We start from the raw sequence: 11,373 nt of genomic DNA on the forward strand, positions 1-11,373 counted from the left end.
ACTTCTGGGGAAAGAGAAAGAGAAAGGGAGAAGAACTGGAGAGGCAGGAATTTGCCAGCCAGACACAGAGGAAGTGGAATGTACTACATCAATGAGAAGTAGCAAACTATGACTGTTGTGGAATATTATTTTAAGATGTGCTAAACTCGGCCGGGCGTTGGTGGCGCACGCCTTTAATCCCAGCACTCGGGAGGCAGAGGCAAGCGGATCTCTGTGAGTTCGAGGCCAGCCTGGTCTACAGAGTGAGTTCCAGGACAGCCTCCAAAACAATACAGAGAAACCCTGCCTCGAAAAATCAAAAAAATAAAAATAAAAAAAGATGTGCTAAACTCATTTATGCTGTGAAATATGTTTTCAGTGATGCAAAGATGTATTGCATTTGTTTAACTCTGTGGAGCTGTGTTAATTTGCCTGTCCAAAAGACCTGATTGGTCTAATAAAGAGCTGAATGGCCAATAACTAACAAGGCAGGAGCAAGAGTAGGAGGGACTGGCAGGCAGAGAGAACAAATAGAAGGAGAAATCTGGGGAGATCAAGGAGTAAGAAAAGGAATAGAGGACGACATCAGGGGTCAGTCACCCAGCTACATAGCCAGCCATGGAACAAGAAGTAAGGAAATGTATGTAAAACAGAGAAAGATAAAAGCCCAGAGGCAAAAGATAGATGGGAAATTTTAAGCTAAGAAAAGCTGGTTAAAAATAAGCCAAACTGAGGCCAAGCACTCATAGGAAACAATAAGTGTCTCTGAGTATTTATTGGGAGCTGGGTGGCAGGTCCCCCAAAGACCAAAAGAATAAAAGCAAAACAACAAACAAACAAACAAAAAACAATTACAGGTGGCAGAACATCGATCAATATAAATGGGTTAATGTAAGTTATAAGAGCTAGTTGACAACAAACCTAAACTAAGATTAAGCTTTCATAATTAATAAGAAGTATCCATGCCAACATTTGGGAGTTGGTGGTCCAAAGAAAGTCCCGCTACATTTTTTTACCAGGGAATTGTCTTGCCATCCTTATTTAAAAAAAAAAAACAGTTTCTTGGAAAGATAAGGTTTCTGTTTGGGCTCTTGATTTCATTCCAATGGACTACATGTCTCTGTTTTTGCTTGTATTACAGTGCCTTGATTTTTGAAACTTTGTGGTGTGCTTTTAGAAGCAAGGGTCCTTTGATCTATCTATCTATCTATCTTTCATCTATCATCTATCTTCTATATAATCTATCTACCATCTATCTATATCTATCTATCTATCTATCTATAGTGTGTCATGCTTGCACAGTCCGTTGGAATCTTGGTAGTTGTTTCTTACACTTGGAGATTAACTTGGAGGATGTGATGGTTTGTCAACTTGACAGAATCTAGGAAAGCATGTCTATGGGCATGCCTGTGGGGGATTATCTTGATGACATTAATTGATGCAGGCAGACACATCTTGATTGTAGCCAGGACCATTCCCTGGGCAGGGGATCCTGGACTGTACAGAATGGAGGAAGGAAGCTGAACATGCATCCATTCTTCTGTTTTCTGATTGTGGATGTGATGTGACCCACTGCTTCATACCCCTACCGAATTGACCATTCCATCACCAGGGGCTGTACCTTGAACTATGAACTTAAAAAAAAATAACACAACTTTTTTCCTCTTAAGTTTCTTTTGTCAAGGCATTGTATCACAGCAACAGGAAAAGAAGCTAAGATAGACAGAGGATGTTGCCTCTTGAACAACATTAAGATTTCAGCTAAATATCTTCCAACCACATTACATAGTTTTCAGTGTTTTACATTTACTTCATGAAGAATATCCTTGAGTACTTTATTCTTTTTGTGCTATTTCAAATGGTCATCTTTTTAATGTCATAATCTTAATGATACTCTTTTTTAAACTTTTTTAAACATTTAATTAACTAATTAAGTATGCAGTGTTCTGCCTGCATATATGCCTGCAAGCCAGAAGAGGACACCAGATCTCATTACAGATGGTTGTGAGCCACCACATGGTTGCTGAGAATTGAACTCAAGACCTCTCTGGAAAAGTAACCAGTGCTCTTTACCTCTGAGTCATCTTTCCAGCCCAATGATATTTTTAATGATATTGTTAATATCATCTTCAAATCATTAATTGTAAGCATACACAAATAATTTCTTATGTGATTCATTTGCTTGCAAATTCAAATACGATTTACTGAATTTTGTTACATTGCCTATACATCAGATCATATTATCTGGAAAGAGAAGTGGTTTTTAATTATTTTGAATCTAAATGTCTTTTATGTCATTTTCTTACTCAGTGATTTTGGATGGAAACTTATCTACAAGGTTAAGTAGATGAGGGGAGGGAACATCTTTTTCTTTTTGTATCTTCGTAGGAAATGCTACAGGCTTCAACTCTAAAACATCATAGCAGCTAATGGTTTTTAATAGGCAGATTAATCTGACTAATTAATTCACTTCTATTCTTAGTTGCTTGGTTATCTTTTCTTCCCCATGAAGAAGTATTCAATTTTATCAAATGCTTTGTTTTTCTTCGTTTGGTCAACTGATGCGTGTTATATAACTTGATCCTCATATACTAAATATACCTTGCATTCTTGGGTTAAATCCCACCTCCTTGTGATACAAAACACATTTATATGGTGCTGAAATCATACTGTTAATATTTTGTCGAGGACTTTTGCATCTCTATTTATAACAAATACTTGGCTGTAGTTGTTGGAACCTCGGCCTTATGCTGACCCTGCCCCCTGACAACGGGTGGGAAATGCGTATTGACATTCAGGCAGATACTTAGGCAGCTCAAAGCGCCCTGTGTCGTGTGACCACATCATGGCTATGTCATGTGTTACGGGGCTATGTAAGCACTCAGTACGCATGTGCAAGCTTCCCCCTTTTAAGCAAGCACCTCCACATATTCGCCCTATCTCTCCCTTTGCTCTCTCTCTCTCTCTCTCTGTCTCTCTGTCTCTGTCTGTCTATGTCCCTGTCTCTCTCTCTCTCTCTCTCTCTCTCTCTCTCTCTCTCTCTCTCTCTCTCTCTCTCTCTCTGTCTCTCTCTCTCTCCCTTCATCCCCTCTCTTCCTTCTCAGCTCCTCTTCTCTGCTTCTCTCTCTCTCTTCCCTTTCCCCCTTTTCTTCTTCCCTTTCCCTTCAATAAACTCCATGTGGGTTTGCTGAGTCTTGTGGTTGGTGTTTTCATCTACCTGTGACTGAGGCATGGTTTCCTTGTCCATTTACTCTACTTGTAACTGAAACAAAAGAACAACAGTAGCAACTTATTTTGTTATGTCTTAGTATGTTTTGTGTGTGTGTGTGCATTGGAAAAAATCCTATCCCACAAATAAGCTGTGAATTGTTCCCTTCTCTTATATTTTGAAGAAGAATTTTTTAAAGATCAGTATTAAAAGTCTGCTAGAATTCATTGGTGAAATCATCTGGTCTGGGGCTCTTCTGTCCTTATTGCTAATTCAATTATATGTTATTGTCTATGATAGGTCTACAATTTCTATTTTGTTTTGTTTGCTTGTTTTTTTAAATAGAGTCTTGTTCTGTAGTTTGGGTTGGCTTGGAACTTCTGGAGCCCAGAAAGGCTTCATACTAATGGTGTATCTTCCTCCTTCGTCGGTCACTGAGTGCTGGGAGTTCAGGCACAGGCCGTCATGCTCTACTCCATTAAACACCATGCTCCACATGCTACTCAGATTTCTATTCCTTTTGACTCTGCTCAACAGCTTGTGAATTTCTAGGAATTTGTCCAGTTTTACAGGCTATTTAATTTCCTAGAGTGTAGTTATTTATAGTATTCCCTTTTAATTCTTTTTTTTATTTTTTAACTTTATGTGGATTGGTGTGAAGGTATCAGCTCCTCAGGAACTGGAGTTACAGACAGCTGTGAGCTGCCATGTGGGTGCTGGGGGTTGAACCCTGGTCCTCTGGAAGGGCTGATAGTGCTCTTAACCACTGAGCCATCTCTCCAACCCCCCCCCCTTTTAATTCTTATAAGGATTATTTCTGGAGTGTTTGATAGTAATGTTGGATTTTAGAATTTCTTTTTCTTTTTCTTTTTTTTTTTTTTTGGTTTGGTTAACCTACCTATTGAGTTTTTTTCTGTCTTCTCAAAGAATCATTGATTTTTTTCTATTAATTTCTCTATTCTTCCATTTCAATAATTTATACTGTAATCTTCGTTTTCTTCTTTATGTTAATTTAGGTTTAACTTGCTCTTCTTTTCCATGTGTCTTAAGTTGGAAGAGCAGGTCATTAGCCTTCATTTTTATATATTTACAGATATAAATTGTCCTCCAAACAGTATCTCACTGTATTGCATAGGTCTTAGTGAGACATCCATTTCATTCAGTTCACGCCATTTCTTTATTTCCATGGGGCATTGTTCTTTGATTATTAGTTATTTTTGGTGTGGGAACTGTCACTTATATGGGAAAGTCCAAACTTCTCTCTGTTGTTGGATTAAGCTCAACTCTGTTTCCAGAGGATATCTGCTGTACTGTTTGACTCCTTGTTTTATGACCTTCCTTGTTGCTTGAGAAGAGTTATATGTATAGCTTTAGCTACATCACATGTTCCAGAGTTCCAGACATGTCTGTCAGCACCAGGCACTTCATAATCTGTACTGGTCAACTTTCTTTTGGCTCTACTGATCATCTTATTGTAACAACTGTTTCTGAAAACGAGTCATCGATATCTCTAAAACTGTTTCTTCTATGTTTTTTAAAAAAAGAGATTTTAGTCTACGAATGTGTCGCCTGCATGTGTGTATGCATGCCACACTCACGCCTGGTGGCTGAGGAAGTCATAAAAGGACACTGGATCCCTTACAACCGGGGTTACAGGTGGTTGTGAGCTACCATGTGAGTGTTGGGAACTGAGCCTACGTATTCTGCAAGAGCAACAAGTACCCTAAACCGCTGAGCCACCTCTCTAGTCCTCCACTTTTTCTTTTTAATTGCTGGGGACTGGACTTAAGCCCTCATGAGTGCTAGACCAGTGTTCCCTCAGTGAGCCACATTCCTGGTACTCAACCTTCCATGTATGTTGGATTTCTATTGCTGGATACGTATGCTTTAACAGTTACTGTACCCTTCTTGTAGATTAATTTTTACAACTATGGAGACATTTATCATTATAAAATAGCAACCTTTTTCTCTAGAAAAAATATTTTGCTTTAAAATTTCTTTCCTAATATTGTACAGCTTGCTTGCTCTCTCCCTCCCTCCCCCTCGTTCCTTCCTTCCTTCCTTCCTTCCTTCCTTCCTTCCTTCCTTGCTTTCTTCCTTAATCATGGATGTTGTCTTAGTTAAGGTTTCTGTTGCTGTGAAGAGACACCATGACCACAGCAATGCTTGTAAAGGAAAACATCTCATTGGAATGTCTTGCTTACAATTCAGAGATTCAGTCCATTATCATCATGGCAGAGCGCATGTCGGAATGCAGGCAGACACAGTACTGGAGAAGTAGCTGAGAGACATCTTGCAGGCCACAGGAAGTCGACTCAGACTCAGGCAGTATGCAGAGCACAGGAAACCTCAAAGCCCATCCCCACAGTGACACACTTTCTCCAAGACCATACCTACTCCAACAAAGTCACACCTCCTAATAGTGCCACTCCCTACGAGATTATGAGGCCAGTTACCACAGATGTAACATGCAAAATACACGCTTCCTCCATTCTTTTATTTTCCTTTTATTTGTATATCTGCATCTAAAGTGTGTTTCCTGTGGGCAACACACTCTTAGGTCTTACTTTTTGTGTCTACTTTGACATCTCTGCTTCCTGAATGGATTGTCTAATCTATTACATTTAATTTTGTTATTGAGGGAGTTGGATTCACATCTGTTACTTCATTTTGTGTAATCTATAGTTTCTGCCCCTTTTGGAATTTTCCCTTACCTCTCCATCTTAAATACTTATTTTCCTCATATAACACTTTATTTTCTTTAATAATTTTACCTACTGCCATGAGCTATTTTTTTTTCAGGGATTGTTTCTGGCCTTACCACAGATCTACATTGTCACTGGCCAAACTCTAGGTTAGTATATTAGTCATTGTTCTATTGCTGCAAGAGACACCATGGCCAAGGCAACTACTAATAAAGGGAGGCATTTAGTTTAGGCTTGCTTTTAGAGGGTTAGTCCATGAACATCATGGGGGACTGTGGCAGCAGACAGGAAGACAGCAGTAGCTAAGAGCTTTGCCTACCGAGCAGCAGGCAGCAGGCAAAGAGAGAGAGAGAGAGACACACTGTGCCTGGCCTGACTTTTGAAATCCAAAAGCCCACCCACGGTGACACACTTCAACAAGGCCATACCTACTCCAACAAGGACACCTTTCCACTACCTAGGAATTAAGTATTCAAATTATGGGGGCTGTCATAGTCGGTGTTCTGTTGCTGTGAAGAGATACCATGTCCGTGGCAACTTTTAGAAGGAAAGCATTTAATTGGGGCTGGCTTACAGTTTCAGAGGTTTAGTCCATTGTCACCATGGCAGGAAGCATGGCAGCATGCAGGCAGATATGGTGCAGGAGAGGTAGCTGAGAGTTCTACACCTGGATCCATAGGCAGCAAGAAGAGACACTGGGCTTGACTTGAGCATTTGAAACCCCAAAGCCCACCACTGTGGCACATTTCCTCTGACAAGGCCACACCTCCTAATCCCTGTCAAGTAGCACCATTCTCTAAGGACCAAACATTCAGGTGTATGAACCTATGGTCCCATTCCTATTCAAACCAGCACAGTTAGATTTACACTTAATTTCAGTGATATAGAAAAGCATTGTTTATTTAGATAGCCACTTCCTCTTCTATTTCTGTGACATTTATAATAATAATTATTATTGTTTATTATTATTCTGTTTTGTTTTTCGAGACAGTGTTTTTCTGTCCTGAAACTTGTTCTATAGGCTAGGCTGGCTGTGAACTCAAAGAGACCCACTTGCCTCTGTTTCCTGAATGCTGGGACTAAAGACATTGATATTGTTTTTATGCTCATTATAATAATATATATCACAAACCCAGAAATACATTGCTAGAATTATTAAGTATCTCAATTTCATGTATTAAGCTAGAGAAGGATGGCAAGTATATATTTACATTTTGTGACTTCAACATTTTTGTTGCTGTTATTTTGTTTTGAAACAGGGTCTTATATAGCCCAGGCTGGCCTCTAATTCTGATCTATCTGTCTCCTGCCACCTAGTGTTGTGATTGGAAGAATCAAATCCAGGACCTCAAGCACACTAGAAAAGCATTCTACCAACTGAGCTACATGCCCAGTCCCAGTTCAAACATTTTGTACCACTTTTTGTTCTCTTTGTTTGTTCTGGTAAAATCGAGACACCACACAGGATCACTCCATTATTTCACATCTTTGTCCCTGTCCATTCCTACTGTGCTGTTATGTCAGGTATATTATATTTCTTTATCTTTTAGAATAAACAGAGTAATACATGTTGCTAGATACAAACTTCCATTTTTCTTTCAAATTAGTGAAGAGTAGAAATAGGTAAACTATAGATTTGTATTGTTGGAGGGATGGATGAATGGTCCAGCAGTTCAGAGCAGTTGCTACTTTTGCAGATGACCTGGGTTGGGTTTTCAGGCATGTCAGGCAGCTCACAAGTACCTGTAACTCTAGTTCCAGGGGTTTCAGTGCCCTCTTATGGCCTCTGTGTGCACTCTGCACATGCTGCATATCCAGACATTAAGGTACACATGCATGCTTGCATATAAAAACCAGACAAGCAGGTATACATGCATGCTTGTATATAAAAACCAGACAAACAGGTACACATGCATACCTCTATAAAAGTTAAAATGTAAATTTCAAATTATTTATATTGTCTTCTATAATTACATAATTATATATATATATACACACATACATATATGTATACATATTTAGAGAGGGTCTATCAGTCCTCAACTTCTCTATATAATTTTATATCAATGTATGTTATATATATGTATATGTATATATATACACTATATAATATACATATATTTTTAGAGACAGGGTCTTTCTGTCGTCAACTTCTCTATGTAAGCAAGGATGATGCTGAACTTCTGATCCTCCTGCCTCTACCTCCCCAGTGCTGACATTGTAGGTGAGCACCACCACTCTATTTAGTCCATGCTAGGAATCGAACCCAGGGCTTTGCATGTACTAAGCAACTACTCTATCAACTGAGCTATATCCTAAGGCCAATGCATGATGGTCTTTACCAATGTCTGCTTCTTTGATTTGGTGAGGATTGATGGTACTTTCTCTTGCCTCTGGCCTAAAAAACTCCTTTTATTGTTCCTACTAAGGAAGGTCTGAGAGAACAAATTCTTCCTATCTCTGTTTTTATACAGATGTCTTCATTTTGCTTTGATTTGTAAAAGATAACTTTATGGGACAAAAGATTCTTGGTTGGCAGTTTCCTTGACGCTCTGACCATGTCTTCCCATTGCATTGTGCTTCTGGCCTCTGTCATTCTAAGAAGTAACCTGTAAGGCTCAGTAGGGTTGCTTTATATGTAGGGTTTTTTCTTTCTCTTACCCCTTCAATATTTTCTTCTTGTTTTTTAAAATTTTTTAAATTATTACATCTGTGTGTGTAGGGGTATGTTGTGTACATGCATGCATGTCACATGTGCTACTGCCCACATTAGTGATCAAAGGACAACTGCAGGAGTCTGTTGTCTCCTTCTACCGTGTGGTAGTCAGGGATGAATTTAGGTCGTCAGGCTTGGAGGCAGGCACCCCTGCCTTTCTGGCCCTCTTCTTGCCTTTTATTTAAACATTTTAAATGTGACGTATCTCGTTGTTGGGCTCTTTGTTTTATTTTTCTGATGTATTAAGGTTTTGAGTCATCTAGATTGATCTTCATCAAATTCAGTATCTTTTCAGCCACCATTTTTTGGGCATCTTTTCCTGTACAATTTGTTGTCCCCCCACCCCCTTTTGGTACTCTGTTGTGTGTGTGTTCATGTACACAGTGCTGGTCCATGTTTCTCTGAGATTTTTTTCTTATTTCCCCATTATTACTTTTCATTGTTGTTTTCTGTTCTTTATGTTGCAAAGTCTTCACCACTAGACTCTGTCTCTATAGAGTATATTAAAAGGGGTATATTAAAAATAATTCACCCTTCATCCCTCTAGAGACTTCTATCTCTGTCAGACTCTTCAACCATAGAGTGTCCATTTGGTTACTGTCTTTACATTTTGTCTGCGTACCTACATTGGTTGATGAGACATTTTGATTAGTTTACTTAAGCATTGTTTCATTCATTTTAATAAAGCCAAATATATAATGGCTGCTTTTGAAGGAGCTGTAGAATTTGACATGTAGGCTCCTTAGTTGCCAGTTGTGTTGTGTAGTTTCTATGCATGAGCCACAATGTTTGCATCTTTAGTTTTTCCTTGTTTCTCCCTCTCCCCTTATTTTTTTGCATTTTGAAGACAAGAGAAACTCCAGATCCTAACCTCTCCTCCCTTTACGGGGCTTTTCCTCTCTTACCTGTGCACTGACTTGGCTCTAGTCTTAATGAAATCTTATCCTTGCTAGGACTCCACTGCGTGAAGCCTTTGGCACGTGCTGCTACCCTGGGATGGCTTCAGCAGAGCTCTTTGTCTCCTTTCCCATCCGTTCAGTTGTGCCTCTATATTACATCACAGCCCAGCTGTTGGGCTCCACCGACTGCCTGATGACTGCTCTCTCCTTTCCAACAATTCCCTAGGACACAAATTGCACCACAATTTGACCTAATTAAATTCAAGCAAGTTATTATTTTTTTTTGAGGCCAACCCTTGAGAAGAACGTCCTTAGTTATCTTTCCCCCAGTTCTGACTAGTAGAATAGCTGGCCCAAGGTTTTCAACTTGTCACTTACATACAGCTGTCTTCTTGTTTCTCACCAAGTCTCCATTGTTTTAGAGAAAGGCGTGAACTTTTCCTTACTGCACGTCAAACAAGATTGTTTTCTGAGAGGAGAAGACTGCATCCTCCATCCTTCCTGGCAGCTTTTCCTCACTGACACTGAGGCTGCTGGACAGTGACCTGTCTCTTGTGGAGGGACACCTCTGCTTTATGAGCAGAGATCTGAAGAGATCTCTTGCTTATGAGTGGGGACTGGTTGAAGGTGGGAACCCCAGTCGCCTGTCTGCATTAACCAGGAAAATAGTGAGCCTCCGTGAACTGAGGTTGGAAGGGATGTGAAATGCCTCCCCTGGGAGACACTGTGCCCCTGGACTGGAGCCCAGGGACCTGGTCCCTCTGTCTCTTGGCAATATCTGCCTGTGTAGAGTTTCAACTAAGGACCACTGATGCTTGCTGATCTTCCATGCATGAATTTTATTGAGTAAATATTTGTTAGGTTGTTGAATACTCTTTGAACAATTTCCAGAAAATTCAAATGGTTGCGTTTTTACCCTTTCTAGCAGTTATGCTGTTTCACTGGACATTGGATCTACAAATCTCTTGATACCTGTTCCACGGATCTCTAAGAAACTGAAATGCAAGTTACTTCACTGCTATCATCATCATCATCATCATCTCCACTATACAGGCAAACATGTTGCATCAGGAGAATAAACCATTTATTTAATGTCACACCCTTCAACCAGTTGTGGAGGTTGGATTTGAACCAGGCATTTGAGTTTCCACTGAACTTCTGCAATACATAAAATGTCTTATCCAAAGTACATAGAGAGCCAGGTATGATGTAGGCCTATGATCTCAGCTGCTTAGGAACCCAAGACAAGCAGATCAAAGATCTATGATCTCAGTGGGGTGCAGAGTAACAAGATCAGCACAGATGGGGTCCTGCCACACCCCACTCTTGGCTCCCTTCCCACCCACCATGCTCCCCTTCAGGGAGTGTGGATTCTGCCCCAACTCCCACACATCACACCCTCATTCAATCTTCCTGGGCCTCCTCCTAGCATTGAGTGGACCCACCCAAACAGGAAGGAAGTGAGTCCTGCCATACCCAACTCTTGGCTCCCTATCTTCCCACTGAGATCTGCTTGAGTGTACAGAGTATCAGGAGAAGGCAGACTATCTAGAGTTACAGACACTGAAGTCTTGGCCTGCATACACCACCAGGAGACCAGTGGAGACCGAGTGACCCCACCTGCACCCACTCAAAGAAGGGATGGGAAGATGACAGTATAAGAACACACTCAGCAATAGAAAAACCAACATGACACCACCAGAATCTAGAGACTCCATACCAGCAAGACCTGAAAAGCCCAATACAGATGAAGCAAAAGAGACAGACCTTAAAAATTATTTTATGAGGATGAGAGGGACCCTCAAAGAAGAAACAAGAAAATCCTTTAGTGAAATAGAAGGAAAAAACAAACAAAAAATTTTATGA

The 11,373-nt window shown here is 40.1% G+C and overlaps 1 long non-coding RNA gene across 1 annotated transcript in view; it reads left to right on the plus strand.

Moving 5' to 3' along the window:
* LOC121133610 overlaps positions 1-10,606 on the plus strand; it is a 71,906-nt gene extending 61,300 nt beyond the window's left edge. The window contains exon 3 of the long non-coding RNA XR_005870502.1: positions 10,433-10,606. This is a non-coding gene — a long non-coding RNA (uncharacterized LOC121133610). The remainder of the gene's footprint in view (positions 1-10,432) is intronic.
* The last annotated feature ends 767 nt before the right edge of the window (positions 10,607-11,373 follow it).

Source organism: Mesocricetus auratus, unplaced genomic scaffold (genome assembly GCF_017639785.1).
Source record: "Mesocricetus auratus isolate SY011 unplaced genomic scaffold, BCM_Maur_2.0 Super-Scaffold_100023, whole genome shotgun sequence".
Classification (NCBI taxonomy): Eukaryota; Metazoa; Chordata; class Mammalia; order Rodentia; family Cricetidae; genus Mesocricetus; species Mesocricetus auratus.